Below are 18,356 nucleotides of genomic sequence, written 5' to 3'. Positions count from 1 at the left end.
AACTGTTGTCAGCTCTATGTGTGCAGTACCTACCCCTCTGACTTCCCCATGAGGATACAACAACAATTCCTGCCAATTCCAAGAACTCAGCACATGTCCAAAAATATTCCAGACACTTCACAACAGAAAAAAAAACTGCTTCAAAATTTGAGTGCTTGCCTCCTTAAATAACATTGATAAAGGATTATCTTGATGCAGAATGCGAACTGTTTTCCTGAAACTGTGTGGTTTACCAAATTTATGATGCTGTTGGCATATCAGGCCATGGGTTGTGTGACATCAATACGCCATCAGTTGACAATGTTTTGGCATTGACAACACAGACGAATGTCAATGTACTAGACATTCATCATTCCTCCTCATTATTCCCTGTAAACATTGTGCCAAAGCTCCTTATTTCACTCCCATCCATGCATTAATGTGAAAAAACCCTTTTAAAGTCTTTACTGCTTGTTTTGTTCAGTCTTGTGAAAGACTTCTTTTGTCTCGATTTCTGAGTTTGTTTTCAACCCAGTGTGAAACAGTAACTGCATATAGAGTCATAGAGATTACATAAACGATTTGGATGTGAGCAACTTTGCAGATGACACCAAAATTGGAGGTGTAGTGGACAGCAAAGAGGGTTACCTCAGATTACAACAGGATCTGGACCAGATGGGCAAATGGACTGAGAAGTGGCAGATGGAGTTTAATTCAGATAAATGCGAGGCACTGCATTTTGGGAAAGCAAATCTTAGCAGGACTTATACACTTAATGGTAAGGTCCTAGGGAGTGTTGCTGAACAAAGAGACCTTGGAGTGCAGGTTCATAGCTCCTTGAAAGTGGAGTCGCAGGTAGATAGGATAGTGAAGAAGGCGTTTGGTATGCTTCCCTTTATTGGTCAGAGTATTGAGTACAGGAGTTGGGAGGTCATGTTGCAGCTGTACAGGACATTGGTTAGGCCGCTGTTGGAATATTGTGTGCAATTCTGGTCTCCTTCCTATTGGAAAAATGTTGTGAAACTTGAAATGGTTCAGGAATGATTTAAAAGGATGTTGCAAGGATTGGAGGGTTTGATCTATAGGGAGAGGCTGAACAGGCTGGGGCTGTTTTCTCTGGAGCGTCGGAAGCTGAGGGGTGACCTTATAGAGGTTTGCAAAATTCTGAGGGGCATGGATAGGATAAATAGGCAAAGTCTTTTCCCTGGGGTCAGGGAGTCCAGAACTAGAGGGCATAGGTTTAGGGTGAGAGGGGAAAGATATAAAACAGACATAAAGAGCAACATTTTCACATAGAGAGTGGTACGTGTATGGAATGAGCTGCCCGAGGACGTGGTGTAGACTGGAACAATTGCAACATTTAAGAGGCATTTGGATGGGTATATGAATAGGAAGGATTTGGAGGGATATGGGCCGGATGCTGGCCGGTGGGACTAGATTGGGTTGGGATATATCGTTGGAATGGACGGGTTGGACTAAAGGGTCTGTTTCCATGCTGTATATCTCTATGAGTCTATGGCTCTATGTGATGTACAGCATGGAAACGGACCCTTTGGTCCAATCTGTCCATGCCAACCAGATGTCCCAACCCAACCTAGTCCCACCTGCCAGCCCCCGGCCCATATCCCTCCAATCCCTTCCTACTCATATACCCATCCAGATGCCTTTTAAATGTTGCAAATATACCAGCCTCCACCACTTCATCTGGCAGCTCATTCCATACCCGCACCGCCCTCTGCGTGAAATAGTTGCCCCTTACATCTCTTTTATATCTTTCCCATCTCACCCTAAACCTATGTTAACAATGTCAGGTGCCTAGAAAGGTCAGAACTCTTTCTTTTATGTTAAACAATATGTTAAATGCACAATGGCACTTTTTTTTGTAAGATTTAGCTAGTTTTTTTTAAATTAGCAACTAAAACTGGGTTAAGATCCAGGATTGATCCACTGGTCTGGCCAACATCCTGGTATGAGTATTCATTATTTGTTGCAGCATCCCACATATGAAATAGTATATGGTACATAATCCTAACCCACAAAACAAGGCATTGCCTGTTTTAAAGGCAACTTGTTGATCAAGCTACTTTCCTGATATGTTCTGTATTGGATTGGACCCAACATCTATCTGCAGGTTTGATGGATGTTCCAAGAATGTTTTTGTTAAAAATGTTTTTAAAGGTTGGTCTATTGCTCTGAGTCATCACTGAATGTATAACGTAAGGCTCAGGCTATGTCCCATACACTGTCTAGGCTTGTGGTAAGCTGTAGGTTCGCAGGAATTTGATTGTTTCAACATTTTCTTGGATTGTACTTTCTATATTCAGATCCTGGCACAACATTGTTCAATTTGTAATTTCTGTCAGCTTTACAATGGTTTCTTAAGTCTGAGTGATCTATTAAATACATTAGCTTATCTGTAATATCACTAGTACATTAGAAAACCCAGCTTCTTTTGCAATAGCAACATTGTGCCCCTAACCTTTGGGCCTCCATTAGTCTCGAAGTCAGACATCCATTAATAAATGTATTCACCACATTTCAATGTCTGTCTGTCTGTCTCCAGCTTCTCCTTCCTCACCTAAAAGTAAGTGATGAGTCTCTTCATCCTTTTTAATCTGTAACCCCTCCTCTTTGCTGAGCAATACTGCAGAAGATGCAGCATTCATCTTTTACTGTAGACACCCTCACTGGTGTCTGAGGAGCACCTTCTCCAGGTCTACCTGAAAACCATCTTCAACATTCCGATAGAATAATAAGACCCCAACTGTAGCAAGGAGCTTACTTGGAGGCTTCCTAGCACCATGTGAACACTTTTTCTCATTTTTACCTATAAAAGTTGTGCTAGAGGTCCTTATTTTTCTCCCCCCCATGATAAAACAGCAGGTCAGAGGTTAGGATTAGTGCAGTGGCTAACTCACCTGCTAACTCCCCAAAGCTTATCCACCATCGTCAAGACACAAGTCAGCAGTGCAATGGAATACTCCCCACTTGCTTAGATGGGTGCAGCTCTAATGACACTCAAGAAGATTGACACCATCAAGGACAAAGCAGTCCATTTGATTAGTACAGTATCCACAATCCTCCACTCCCTCTATCACCAATGCTGAGTAGCAGCAGTGTGCTCCATTGTTAAGATGCACTGCAGTAACTCACCAAGGCTCCATAGACAGCAGATTCCAATCCAGAGAGCATTACCATCTAGAAGGCCGAAGGCTGCAGATATATGAAAATACTTCTTGTTGTGCACCATCTGGAATCGGAAATATCTTGTAATTCCTTCAGTGTGACTGGGTCAATGTTCTCGATCTCTCTTCCTATTGGCAGTGGGTCTGCCTGCACCAAATAGACAGCAGCAGTTAAAGAAAGCAGCTCACCTTCCCGCGTGCAACTAGGGATGGGCAATAAATGCTGGCCCAGACAACAACATCCACGACATATGAATGAGTTTTTTTCAAAAGGCCAATTAAATGTCTTCTGCTGCCATGAGACATTTCCTTGGGGTGGGAGGAGTCTGTGCTATGAGGCATTGTTGCCATGTAAAGCGAACGATCTTTTCATGGGCTAAGTGTAAATTTTTGTCTGCTGGGACATCCAGTGCTCAACTAAGGCGCCCCATCCCACCACCTGGACTGTAGATCCCCCTTACCCCCACTCATTCCCCCAACTGCCATGCTGATCCTGGCACCTCATGCCCATGACTGGGGTCTCCCTACCTGTCCGTGGCACGCCCCTGGACTCATCTTGCAACCTGTCTGTCTTTTTCAGGTTCTGCCTGCAGTCTGAATGGTGACCAGCCTTCTTCCCTGTGAGCTGGCAGCAATCTGATTGGCTGGTAGCTTGTAGAGGGGTAATTACCACTTCCATAGGGGTGGGAATCCTAACTTAGGAAAATGAATGGCTTCTCATTATCCATGTTTGCCCCTGACCTAACAGTTAGGGGAATGCAGTATCTGCTATCAAGTGACATTTCCTGCATTTTAATAATGACTGGACTGACAAATTACTCCATTGACTGTAAAACAATTTGGGATGAACTGGGATCCATGGGGGGTGCGATATAACTTAAGGTTTTTCAATCTTTGTCTTCTTTACCAAAGAGTCAAAATGAAATTTTGGATAAACTTTATCCCCTCACACAGGGCAGAGCAGGGATGGAGGCCATGTTACAAGGTACAAAAAAAATTAAGGCAGACTGCAGTAACTTTGGATAATTTCAGTTTAACACATAGTTGGTTGGGGTGTCAAGTCAATGCCCAGTTCTTCAGAGGCAGGTCCATAATTTAAATATGTTAGATGAGATCTCTCCTTGACATGCAATCTTTTCCCAACTTGCAAACTCCTCCAACCCACCTAACCCCTAAGCTGCCAACTCCCCAGGACACAATGTCTCCTTCAGACCCATGGTCATGCCCAGACGCACCACCTTCCACACACTGATGATCTCCCCTCGAACCATAAAGTCTGCCTGATCTGTAATCTCCTTCAGTGTGAATCCCCACCCAATCCATGATTTACCTTCATCCATGAACTCCTCAAACACACACAGCCCAAATGATGAGGGTGGTTTCTTTATCCCTCACCCCCTCCTTCCTTGACCTCCACTCCCTGCATCCTAGCTTGGATCTTTCCATATCTCAAGCTTGTCAACTACTAGCTGGGAGTCAGAGATAAATAATTCAACAGAGTTCCTGATACTAAGTTTGACATAATTTCTGTGTTCCTCATGTGCAGGGCCTTTTGTGTAACTAGACTCATTTAGATTGCTGTACTTGCATAAGGGGCATTAATTCCCTCAGCTCTGAATGGTTTAAGGTGAATTTATCTGATTTCAAATTCACCACACAGATATTAAAAAACGTTATGTATCGCATTTGCCAATGTTCACTCACTTTGAAGTCATAAAGTGAACCACATTTCCCCGTTACTATGACAATGTGTGGTCAGTTCCCCTTCTGTTAAATCGAGTTCCTGGCTGTACATTAGGAAAGGACATCACAGTTTCCGTTGTGACATTCAACATGTTTTCGGAGGTCTTTACCACTGCGCTCAGCAAGCAGGGTTTCAGCAGGCTATTTTAAAATTATGTGCAATTTTCATTTCTCCCTTTGTCTGATGTGATCTTAGTCTCCGTGATGCATTGTTTGTTCTTTTTGAGTGACAAAAATAACTCAACATTATATTGCCCGAGAAAAGTGGATGTTGATAAATATTGCATAATTGTGTGCACTGACAGGGATCAATTATAGTAGCTGTAAGCTCTGATCACATGACTGCCCAATTTAAATGCAAGTCTCAAAAATAAAGCTGAAGTTTGTTTAAAAATCAACAATTACAGGTGCTGGACAGTGAAGAATGCTGTGCTAGAATTAGCTATTAGAGATTGAACATGTTTAAAAAAATACAGAAGCTGCTGAAGAAACTCAGCAAGTCTGGCAGCATCTGTGGAGAAAGAACAGAATTAACATTCCAAGCCCAGTGATCTTTTCTGTTTTCTCTCTGCAGATGCTACCAGAGTTGCTGAGTTTCTCCAGCTGTTTCTGTTCTTGTTTCAAATCTCCAGCATCCAGAGTTCTTTGTTTTATTAATGAGTTTAATAAGTTTGGTTGGAAATCTAAATGTTTGTGTTTGAAAACTGACACCCTTTTCCACTTCCATCTACAATAAACACTGAAGGCAACAAAACTTAATTTAGTGTCCAGTCTCTATTCCAGGTAGGAATGCAAAAATCACAGAGAGGTTTCCTTTAAAGAATTCAAACTGTTTTGTGATATGTTGTTATGGATGAATTTAAAAAAATGACTTTTTAATGCATCTTGGTGGGATCTGGAAGGAAGATGAATATGTGAATCTCTCACAACTTGCAAGTGCATAGGATGCAGCCGGAACTGAAGGAGGAAGATGAGAATGGTGAAAGCACATTAAAACCTGAGTCAGACAAAGAAGACTCACTTATTATTTTGCAGCTTGAAGCCTTTTCCCCTTCACACACACACAGAATTCTGGGTTAGATAATTTCAGTTAAACTGAAAGAAGTCTAAGAGCCAAATAAGAGGGTAACAATTGAGCAATGTATTCAGCCCATCGTGCTAACTCCATTACCAACGGGAACTCTGTCATCTGGGAAAATGATAACAAGAGCTGACAAGTCATGGTGATTCACATTTTACTGGTTGCACAATCATTATTTGTGAATCTGTGTGTGATTTGGCAAAATCTTCACGCTGCAGTAATCAGAATTTAAATCTGCACTTGATATCGGGAACTTGCATTGTTAATTGATGTAATCAGGTAGGTAAAAACAATGACTGCAGATGCTGGAAACCAGATTCTGGATCAGTGGTGCTGGAAGAGCACAGCAATTCAGGCAGCATCCGAGGACAGGCAAAATCTGTGCTCTTCCAGCACCACTGATCCAGAAATTGATGTAATCAGTCCACTGAGGAAATCTTAGCCATTCAGTTATTAAGCAATCAAGATTTTTTATATCTACGATATGCACTACTGTAAGAGAATTAGAAACTAGCAGTTAGTTGTATGTGCAAGTGTCCCAATGGTTGCATTAGATTATATCAGGCTGTTATGTAATATGATATCCCTCTGCACTTGAAAGGAGGGTTGCAAGAGGTTATCATGATTGAAAGTTTGGTTGCTTGTAATGCAATCATTCATTAACATCTGATTCTAGAGTTTCCCATCCACTTACCAGCAGCAGGCATGATGTAGATCTATAGAGCATGACCCTATCTCTACTACTTACAGGGACCACTCGTTAGATGCAATTTACAGCCATTGGAATTGTCCTGGAGAATGAAAGCCATGTTTGTATGGAGTTGAGTCAGGCAAAAGCTGTGCTCAATTCATTGAAACCTTCTTGAATGTGTTCTGTGAGGATGAGGATCAAGATACTCTTCCCCAACCAGAGAAGAAGATAGCTTACTGCTGAGATAAAGAATCTAATCAGGAAGTATACAGCAGTAGCAGCAGTGCAGTGCTACCTGTTTAGATCCAGTATAGGAAGCACTTTAATGACCAAAACAGGCTAGAAGATATTTGTGTGCTCATCTTCCTAGCCTTCTCACTGAGCCTTCTGCAGCCACCTTTAGCACATCATCCTCACAGAAACACCAAACCTTTGTTTATGCATGTTCTCAGAGCTGCAGCTAATCATTGAGTACTGACATTCAGCCATTTGGAATGCAAGGGCATGGCTCTCCATCATAGCCACTCTCACCCAATGCCCTCTATCCATCAGCTATTATACTCACACATTTTTTCTTGCAGGAGAGCACGAGGGAGAAACAGAGAACTGGAGTGTAAACTGACAGATGCAGAAGAAGAGCTGCTTGGGAACAGTAGAGTCTAAACATATCTCATCACGGGAGGTGGGAGATGGCAACAGAACTAAATATCACCAAGCTTTATGATATATGATGCTCAGTCATGTTGATTGATGTTAGCAGTAACTGAATTATGATTATGTTCATAACTTCAAACATCTTTACTTTGACAGGTCTCATTCATGTTGTTTTATTTTTCTCCCTTGGGATCCTTGACCCACTCAGCAGGAAGTGGTCCATGACGAAGACAATTTGAAGAGAAACTCACTCTTTCTGAAGGTGCACCATCATAGAAATTCTGCACCAACTCAGATCCTCTCTATATTTGTGAGAGAATGTTGAGAGAACATATAGAGAGTATTTCATGTTGATGTGGATATGGTAAACAAACAAGAGTGGCGAGTGGATATGTGAGATCTTTAAGTCATATGCTATGATACAGTTACAATATGAGCCCAACTCTTACACTTATGCTGTGTCTCTTGAACAAGGTTAACTTGGATCATTTGGAATACAGTATATTATTGAAAGCAGCTCTTCTTTGTAATCTCATTGTTTAACTTTAGTCTTGACATTGATGTATCTGTGACTGTAATAACTGTACATATTAGTGACTGTAATAAATATCTGTTGGATTTTGCCATGCTATGTTTTCCATGCCTGTTTTCTCATGTTTTGAGGGATAACATAGGCATTGCCTCATCAAGTAAAATATCCTGCTGGAGGCTAAACCACATTAGTCATTCCGGGCCATGTTAATTCGGAATTTTTCAAAGCATCTTGAATCTGTTTAATCTCAGTCTTCGGGCACAAGAGGAGCATTTGGAATTCACCTGACTCTGAGCAATACTATGGTGTTCTGGATTAGTCATTCCTCATAGTTGAAAAGGTGACTCAATGGGCAAGACACCTTTGCAAGTTGGAAATGGACAAAACTGACTGTCCTGTGATCTTGTTTGCAGAGTGCTAAGAAGAAGGCTTTGAGAACCACCCCAGACAGAATGTTTGACGAAAGAAGGACAATGTCAAAAGATTCTGTGGAAGGGAATCAGTCAGTGGGAAAGTATCAAAACTGCAGAACTCATGAAGAACAATGAACTTTCTCTCTCCCTCTCTCTCTCTCTTCCAAAACCTGTGGTCCTGCAAGAAAATACCACCTATTCAACACAGAGGCAGTGTAGTTGCTGTATGCGAGAAGTGTTAACTCCTTCATCTCAGCAGCGATGAAGCCAAGCAAAGTGCCCCAACCATACACCACAATGAACTACCGGGGCCTTCTTCTTATAGGTAATCTTTTTTCCTGTTGGCGTTTGTTCTAATTTTGGGAACTGTAATTTTCAGTGAATAACTTTATCTCACTTTTGTTAAATAATCTTCAGTAATAACTTGTAATAAGTTGACAAAGCCAGACTGCTAGTCTACGTTAACCTGAATCATGATAAATTTAAAAAGAGGGCTACACAACTTGTATTAATTTTGTTCACTGATCATGTTGTGAACTTGCCTGGTGTTTCCAACAACAGCCATGGCCTTCTATCACCCACTGTTCTGCAACAAAGTGCTCTCTAGCACAGTTCTAGCAAGGAAGGGTGGTTTAGTCATGAGATGGTGAGGGGGAACATCAAAATGGCAATTCCACTCAAAATGCTTCCACTTCTTACCTTCACTTGCCCAAGACCCCCTTAACCCACCCTTGCCAGCCTCCCTATCAGTGACCTACTTTGTTGCCTGATGGTTGTCTTTGCTTTTCTCCAAGTACATGTGGATCAGCCATTGGCAGGGCCTCCTTGGACTCCAGTAAGCCCCTGGGCATCAACTAATCACAGTTTGAGCAGGGATCTGACCAACCTGTCTCTATCTCTACTGAAGCCACCAGGCTTGTACATGTTACAAAAAAAACTAAGTGAGTAGTAAATACATAATTGTATGAGTTTTTGTTATGTTTCTACGGTTCTGTTGATTCTTTTCACTGTTCAGTCCATTATTGCCAGTTGGGCATTTCTTGTGTGATAACGAATTAACAGAGATGGAATAACTGGGAAATGTTAAAGTGATGCAGTGTGTGTGTGTGTGTAAACAGTGGAGTTAACAGATGCTTGTTTAATGGACACACGATTAGAGTCCAAGTCAACCTTGCAATGAGGTGGAACCTATAAAATTTCAACAGGATTAGACACTGTAATGCTCCCAATAACCAGGGAGTCCATAACCAAGGCTGACAGTCTAAGGGTATGAGGTAGGCCATTTCGGACTGAGATGAGAAATGACCTCACTCAGAGAGTGAGGAGCATGTGGAAGTTTCTGCCACAGAAAATGATTGAGGCCAAAACATTGAATACTTTCAAGAAGGAGTTAATTATGGTTCTTCGGACTAAAGGTCTCAAAAGGAATGAGAGAAAGTGTGAAAAAGGTACTGAGTTGGATGGTCAGCCATGATCATATTGAATGGTGGAGCAGGCTTGAAGGGCTGAATGGCCTACCTCAATTCCTTGTTTCTATGTTTCTGTGCTAGTGTGAGGTGCGATTGATTATGTCTCAGTCAATGTTCCCTCTAAGCTGTGTGGCTATGAGGCCGTGAAGAAAAATCTATTAGTGAGAACGCAAGAACAAGTGAATATCCCTCGTTTCCCAGGTGGAACGCTGCTTCCAGATGTGGATGTATGAGACTAGCACAGGATGCAAACATCAGGAAGCTGCCCATGGATCTTGCAGACACCTTCAACAGGTTCATCTTGAGGTTGTGCACCAGCTGTACATTGATGGAGTGGGAGATGTTTCAATGGCTGAGCACTCCTGAGTGATCTATGACTGTAACTGTGACAGTTAACAATACACTGTTATTGGCAAGCTCCATGTTCTGTTCACGCTGGCTGACATCCATGCAGGTAACCTCAATGTAATTGACCAAATCAAGTCAACAGATGGTCTTATACATTTCCAGCAGAAGCCAGCAAGGATCCAGATGCAGAGACACTGGTGGTAGTGGTAGTAGTGGCTTGGATTGGTTTCCTCCAGATCCACCGGTTTCCTTCCACAATCCAAATGTGTGCAGGTTAGGTGAATTGGCCATGCTAAATTGCCCATAGGTCATAGAGTCATAGAGATGTACAGCATCGAAACAGACCCTTCGGTCCAACCCGTCCATGCCGACCAGATATCCCAACCCAATCTAGTCCCACCTGCCAGCACCCGGTCCATATCCCTCCAAACCCTTCCTATTCATATACCCATCCAAATGCCTCTTAAATGTTGCAATTGTACCAGCCTCCACCACATCCTCTGACAGCTCATTCCATACACGTACTACCCTCTGCGTGAAAACGTTGCCCCTTAGGTCTCTTTTATATCTTTCCCCTCTCACTCTAAACCTATGCCCTCTAGTTCTGGACTCCCCGACCCCAGGGAAAATACTTTGCCTATTTACCCTATCCATGCCCCTCATAATTTTGTAAATCTCTATAAGGTCACCCCTCAGCCTCCAACGCTCCAGGAAACAGCCCCAGCCTGTTCACCTCTCCCTGTAGCTCAAATCCTCCAACCCTGGCAACATCCTTGTAAATCTTTTTTGAACCCTTTCAAGTTTCACAACATGTGGGCGGCACGGTGGCACAGTGGTTAGCACTATTGCCTCACAGCACCAGAGACCCGGGTTCAATTCCCGCCTCAGGCAACTAACTGTGTGGAGTTTGCACATTCTCCCTGTGTCTGCATGGGTTTCCTCCGGGTACTCCGGTTTCCTCCCACAGTCCAAAAATGTGCAGGTCAGGTGAATTGGCCATGCTAAATTGCCCGTAGTGTTAGGTGCAGGGGTAAATGTAGGGGAATGGGTCTGGGTGGGTTGCGCTTCGGCGGATCGGTGTGGACTTGTTGGGCCGAAGGGCCTGTTTCCACACTGTAAGTAATCTAATCTAATCTAGTAATCTAATCTAATCTTTCTGATAGGAAAGAGACAGAATTGCATGCAATATTCCAACAATGGCCTAACCAATGTCCTGTACAGCAGCAACATGACCTCCCAACTCTTGTACTCAATACTCTGACCAATAAAGGAAAGCATCCTATCTACCTGCAACTCCACTTTCAAGGAGCTATTAACCTGCACTCCAAAATCTCTTTGTTCAGCAACAGTCCCTAGGAACTTACCATTAAGTGTATAAATCCTGCTAAGATTTGCTTTCCCAAAATGCAGCACCTCGCATTTATTTAAATTAAACTCCATCTGCCACTTCTCAGCCCATTGGCCCATCTGGTCCAGATCCTGTTGTAATCTGAGGTAACCCTCTTCGCTGTCCACTACATCTCCAATTTTGGTGTCATCTGCAAACTTATGCTCGCATCCAAATCATTTATGTAAATGACAAAAAGTAGAGGGCCCAGCACCGATCCTTGTGGCACTCCACTGGTCACAGGCCTCCAGTCTGAAAAACAACCCTCCACCACCACCCTCTGTCTTCTACAAGGATGTATAGGTTAGGTGCATTAGTCAGAGGTAAATGTAGAGTATTAAGTTAGGGGAATGGGTCTGGGTGGGTTACTCTTCAGAGGGTCGGTGTGGACTTGTTGGGATGAAGGGCCTGGTTCCACACAGTAAGGATTCTATAATTGTCTCTGGTAAGGCACAGCCACCAGATTTTAGTGGAACAAGTCTCATCCCAGCAATCTGCAAATGTCTTCCTTTACTGGTGTCAGAGTCTGACCTTCCAAAGGCACGGATACTCCGATCTGTCCAGCAAACTCCTAAGACCAGCAGCTCTAAACGTCCATTCACCCTCCTCTGAGACGGCCCCGCCCGGCTGCAACCAGTGATGCCCTTGGCCAGCTTGTCTCTCAGTCTTGGGAACTCTGCAAGCAATTAGTCATGGGCCATTGGGCTACAACAGCTTAGCTGCAAACTGCTTGGGACTTGATCAGTCAGACTGGCTGTGGCACCCTGCTGACCAGCATCAGCTCACTGACCATGGATTAGAGCAGATGACAGTGAAGGCAGGTTAGTGAGTCAGAGGACAATGGATCTGATTACAGTGTAGGAGGAGGGTTGTGGGTTTGATTACACTGTGCCTGTGTTTGAAGGTTTAGGAACTGTTTTTCAGAATCTAAGGCCCCATCAACCTGCTCGGATCCATGTAAAAGATCCCATGGTATTATTCTAATGAAAAGCGGGGTGTTAATGCCAATGGCCCGATCCATCCCCTCAAAGAACGCCACCAAAACCTGATTGCATGCTTCCATTAAAATGGCGCTGTTTGCTATGCACAAATTAGCTGCTGTCCGTTCCACATGACAACAGTAACGACTGTGCTTCAGCCAGGACTCCAGTCGCTGTAAAGTGCTTTGCTTAATGCATTGCCCTTTTTACTTCCCTGTCATGTGCTGCATGGCTTGGGTCCACTCTCGGTAGCCGGTCTGGGAAACACGCGGGGGGGCCTCATACTAAAACTGGAAACCGAGTCACCACTGCTTAAAATAAGCGAAGAAATAAGGCACCCAATTGCCTCTGCCAAGAGGGGCATTTGCATGCAGCCTGATCACTGAAATGAAATGAGGAAGTTGTGGCCAGCTTTCCCAGTGTGGCATCAGTTTCACCTTTTAACCCACCGGTATTAACCTCCGCCCCCCCTCCCCCCACACACCCCCACACTCCCCCACACACACACACACTTTAAAGTCCCAGCCGCAAAGTATACAACACAGAGAGGGATGCTGACTTTAACTGGCCGACACTGGAATTGATGCTCCACCTGACCTTCCTCCCACCTAACCTTTCCTTAGCTGTAGAAGATAACGTGAATCTGACCAGTTAAACTGTGTGATGTGATTTTTGCTAAAACGTGAAGTACTAAAGAAATGACTAAGAAGGAATGTTAAACAGAAACTCAGTTGAACCTGCAGTTAGGGCACAACTGCTCTGGATAGCATGTGATTTGGACACATTGATGCCACAAAGATCATGAAACAAGGATCCTTCATTGACATCGGATCATCCCAAAGCTGAAGGGAATTTGAGGTTAAGAATGAAAACATAGTATTTATACAGTGTTCAGCCTGAGGTTTACACCTTTGTCTGCCTGATCTTTTTCCCATTCCTTTGACTTTCCCAAAGCCACTTTTTTTTTTCAGAGATGGCCCATTTGACTGTCTCAGGTGCCCTGTGGGGTGATCTCACACATCATCACCACCTACTGCTGGCTGTCACAAAACCTAGCAGAAGCCTTGCTGTCCTGGCAATGATACCTACTGCACAATGACCGTTTTCATAGAACATAGAAGAATACAGCGCAGTACAGGCCCTTTGGTCCTCGATGTTGCGCCGATCCAAGCCCACCTAACCTACACTAGCCCATTATCCTCCATATGCCTATCCAAAGCAGTTGCACACTTTACAGATTCAATTGAACCATGATGGCTCAGATGTTCTCATCCACATTAGCGGCAGCGTTCTCTTCTTGCACTACGGATATGGGTAAATGGTAATGATTGGGGAGATAGCCAGCATATTCTCAGGAAATCTTCCCAGCCTCTTAACTGTGCTAATACCTTCCAAGGGATCCCAAGCTCTGTGGCAAGTCACAACCTCGTTTGGGCAGAGATCTCCAGGAGTCATATGAACCTGTTGCTTCTGTCTGTACCTCCTGGCAGGTTATTCCTGTGACATTTCTGGGGTGAGGGCAGACTTTCCCACCCGAGATGCACCTTCTGGATTCACAACATGTAGGTCACTGCAGGGTCCTGCATCACTCTCCAACTCCACTTCACGCAGCCATCAAACACACCAATCACAATCCTGCTACTTTCCTCCAAATCACCCACCAGACTCCTGGCCTCAAGCAGCTCCCCTCCCTCTGTGAGCTATTAACTGAGGCTGCCGCCAGCCATTAGTTCAGGAAGCTGTGTCCAGCTGCTTGATGTCTTTGTGGGCTTCCAGGTCCCACATCTCCTGTATCCTATTCCCACCCTGACGCTTTGATTTCAGACTGAAAGTCATTTTTGTGTGACAGCCAGCAGTAGGTGGTGATGATGTGTGAGATCACCCCACAGGGCACCTGAGACAGTCAAATGGGCCATCCCTGAAATGACTTTCAGTTGTTCAATGTTTTTCTTCTCAGTGTTTCTCTCTGAGTCCTCCTGGCTGCCATATTTAACAACTGGCTCATGTGATGCTCAGTTATCCACTCACTGAACTGGGCGCCATGGTGGCTCAGTGGTTAGCACTGCTGCTTCCCAGTGCCAGGTACCCGGGTACGATTCCACCCTCGGGCAACTGTCCATGTGGCGTTGCATGTTCTCCCTGTGTCTGCGTGGGTTCCCTCCGGGTGCTCCAGTTTTCTCTCACAGTCCAAAGGTGTGCTGTTTAGGTGGATTGCAGGGTTGCTGGGATGGGGTGGGTCTGAATGGGATGCTCTTCAGAGGGCTGTTGTAGACTCAACGGGCTGCTTCCATACTGTAGAGATTATATGATTCTTAATTCATCACAGGGCATGATGCGATCATGGAGTTGATGCAGAGGAAAGACTGGGTCTCAGCCAAAGAAGAGATTGTATGGACAATAACCTGTGGATGAGTGTGGGATGCAATTAAAAGCATAACCCACCTCTGGAAGGTACTCAAGCCACTTTTCTTTAATCTCAGAAGGCAAGATATGGCGACAGTCATGGAGAATATGGTTGAATCATTTGCACTATCCATTATCTTCTGAATAATAGAAGTTGGTAGGATTCCTGGCAATGCCTTGCAAAGTTCCTGTAGGATGTTATGTCCCTGATCAATGTGAAACTGACATGGAACACTGAAATAGACAAACCAATCCCACACTTACCCTCTGGCTGTAGTTCAGGATCTTTTGGCCATGGGTGGGAATGGTCTGCCTGTGAAGACATCTGTGGATATGAGAATATACTGAGTCCTGTTATTACTGCAGTCAAGGACTGTAAAATCAACTAAAGGTACCTCTGGAGGTCTCTGGGCGACCAGAGGCCCCATGCTGGGGTGAAGTCAATTTCATGCTTTGGCCAAATACACCTATCACATTTTTTACCATAGTCATGACTGTCAGTAGCCACCCTGAATCAGTAACTGCTCTCTGGTCAGGGGGTTGTCTTTTCCATCGATGGGTGTCCTGCTTGATCATGAACTTCAAACACCACTTTATATGTCAGACTGTCATGCAGAATGATTGGCTTCACCTCTCTCTCCTTGTCATGAAACAGCTGAAAGGGGCTTCCATTCTCCTCCCGGATCCTCTTCCAGCACTTCCATAGTTTCTGCATCAATGTGGACTCCCTTATCAGCTGACGTTGGGTTGGCGGATAGTCATAGAGTCATAGAGACGTACAGCATGGAAACAGGCCACTCGGTCCAACTTATCCATGCCGACCAGATATCCTAAACTAATCTAGTCCCATTTTTCAGCACGGGCCATATCCCTCCAAACTCTTCCTATTCATATACCCATCGAGATGTCTTTTAAATGTTGTATGTCTACCAGCCCCCACCACTTCCTCTGGCAGCTCATTCCATACATGCACCCACCCTCTATGTGAAAAAGCTGCACCTTGGGTCCCTTTTATATCTTTCTCCCCCACCCTAAACCTATGCTCTCTAGTTCTGGACTCCCCCACTCTAGGGAAAAGACCTTGTCTATTTATCCTATCCTCATAATTCTCAACCTCTATAAGGTCATCCCTCAGCCTCAGAAAAACAGCCCCAGCCTATTAAGCCTCTCCCTGTAGCTCAAATCCCCCAACCCTGGTAATATCCATTCAGCACAGAAATAGACACTTTCATCCAACCAGTCCATGCCAACCATTATGCCAAACTAGACTAGTCCCACCTGCCTGCACTCCAAACTTTTAATAAATATCAAATTAAATCTAGAAATAAGCCTGAATCTCAGGAGCAGCTGCAAGATCCATGCTACTCTCGGTCCACCATTTAAGAATGGTATAATTGGCTGATGGCTGGATCAATCAACTCATGCTTTCTGAAGTCCTCTTTTGAGGTAGGTGACAAGGGTAAAACCATACCTTGCTCCACAAGTCTGAACCAGGTGTGGATCTTACTCATAAGTGACACATTACTGAATCTTAATGTCATCAGGAACTGGGGTTGTCATGCTGCCTTTAACCTAAGGCAAGGGCACAGCATTTCCCAGATCCCCTCCAGTCAGACCCTCTGGTGATCAGTTTTCCATTAAGGTCATCAGCTTTTACATTGCTTCTGCCCAACCTGCACTGGGTACGGAATTCAAACTGAGTGAGTTCAGCAGCCACTGGCTCTCATTTGCTCCCAGTTTTGCTGATATTTGAACATAGCTGAATGGGTTGCTCTCTGAAAACATTTCCTATTCTGTGCTGCACAGAGTGTACATGAATGTCTGGGAAATAGCGCATCATCAATCTCATAGCTTGCATTACGTGCTGGAGCAGTTTTCCATACTCCTCTCATTCAGCTTGTCTCTCCAACTGGTATAGGAGAAAGTGAGGCCTGCAGATGCCAGACGCCAACTTGCAGAATGTTTCAGAGAACATCTCTGGAACACTCTTGCTAAACAACCCCACTGCCCTGTGGCCGAACACTGTAACTCCCCCTCCCACTCTGCCAAGGTCATGCAAGTCCTGGGCCTCCTAGACCGCCAAATTCTCTCCACCTGACACCTGGAGGAAGAATGCCTCCCCTTCCACCTTGGGACCCTCCAACCACATGGGATCAATGTGGTTTTCACCAGTTTCCCCGTTTCCCCATTTCCCCCTCCTCCCACCATACCCAGATCCAACCTTCCAACTTGGCACCACCCTCTTGAACTGTCCTATCTGTCCACCTTCCTTCCCACCTATCTGCTCCACCCTCCTCCCCGACCTATCACCTTCATCTACCCATTGCATTCCCAGCTACCTTCCCCCCGCCCCCACCCCCCCCCAGCCCCACCCCCCTCCCATTTATCTCTCAGCTGCCTTGGACCACCCCCTCAATCCTAATGAAGAATATATGCTACCTTCTCCTCAGATGCTACCTTCCGTCTGTGCTTTCTCAGCTCCACATTCTTCCACTGGTATAAGTAATAGTTGCCCTTTTCTGTCCTTGAAAGGGAGTTGTAAATCTAGGTAACCAAGGATGGGTGATAGGTTCTATGATACAATGATTTTCTATGTGATATGCATAGAGGGGGTGAATGCTAATGTGGTGCCAATCAAGTGGGATGCTTTGACTTGGATGATATTGAGCCTTTTGAGTGTTGTTGGAGCTGCACGCATCCAGGCAAGAGTTTTTTGTGAGTCAGAAGATGAGTTACTTGCAGCAGGACTCCTACGTTTTGATCTATTCTTGGAGCCAAGATATTTATACGGCTAGTTCACTCCAATGTCTGGGCAAACCCAAGAATTTTGATATTAGGGTAATTCAGCAATGGTATATTGTTGAATGTTAAGGGATACTTTCATACTAATTATCTTTTATTTTTCATGGCTTAACAATCAGGATCATTTACCTGTGGGCCAGAGAACAGTGCTGCCAACAATGTAGGGACAGGGAAGGGAGTGATGATTGCAGTGAAAGGCTGCTCTGATTGGTCCAGATTTGTGAAACATAGATTTACGGGTCATTATGAGTCGGGCTGCATCAGACTCTGGGATCAGGAGATTGGAAGTGGTGTCAGTTCACAGTATCAGATTTTCCAAAAGATAAAATGTTTGCTTAGCAAACTGTCAGTGTCCACTACCAGTGAGGACATAAATTAATGAGTTATCAGCAAATATTCGGAATAGGTTGTGGCTGTAACTTCTTTCAGACATGTCAATGTATCTGTATTCCCCAGCTATATTGAGAAAGATATTCCTCAAATTTAAAAGCATAACCCACCTCTGGAAGGTACAAACAGTATTATCATAGAATTGCTACAGTGCAGAAGGAGGCCATTCAGCCAATTGAGTCAACACCAACCCTCCCAACAGCATCCCATCCCATCCATGTATTCCCTATGACTAATTCACCTAGCCTGCGTAACTGTGGACACCACAGGGCAATTTAGCATGGCTAATCCACCTAAAT

This window comes from Chiloscyllium plagiosum, unplaced genomic scaffold (assembly GCF_037043375.1).
Source record: "Chiloscyllium plagiosum isolate Xiang-an unplaced genomic scaffold, Cpla_swu_hap1 HiC_scaffold_22, whole genome shotgun sequence".
Lineage (NCBI taxonomy): Eukaryota > Metazoa > Chordata > Chondrichthyes > Orectolobiformes > Hemiscylliidae > Chiloscyllium > Chiloscyllium plagiosum.
This window is presented reverse-complemented; position numbering follows the sequence as displayed.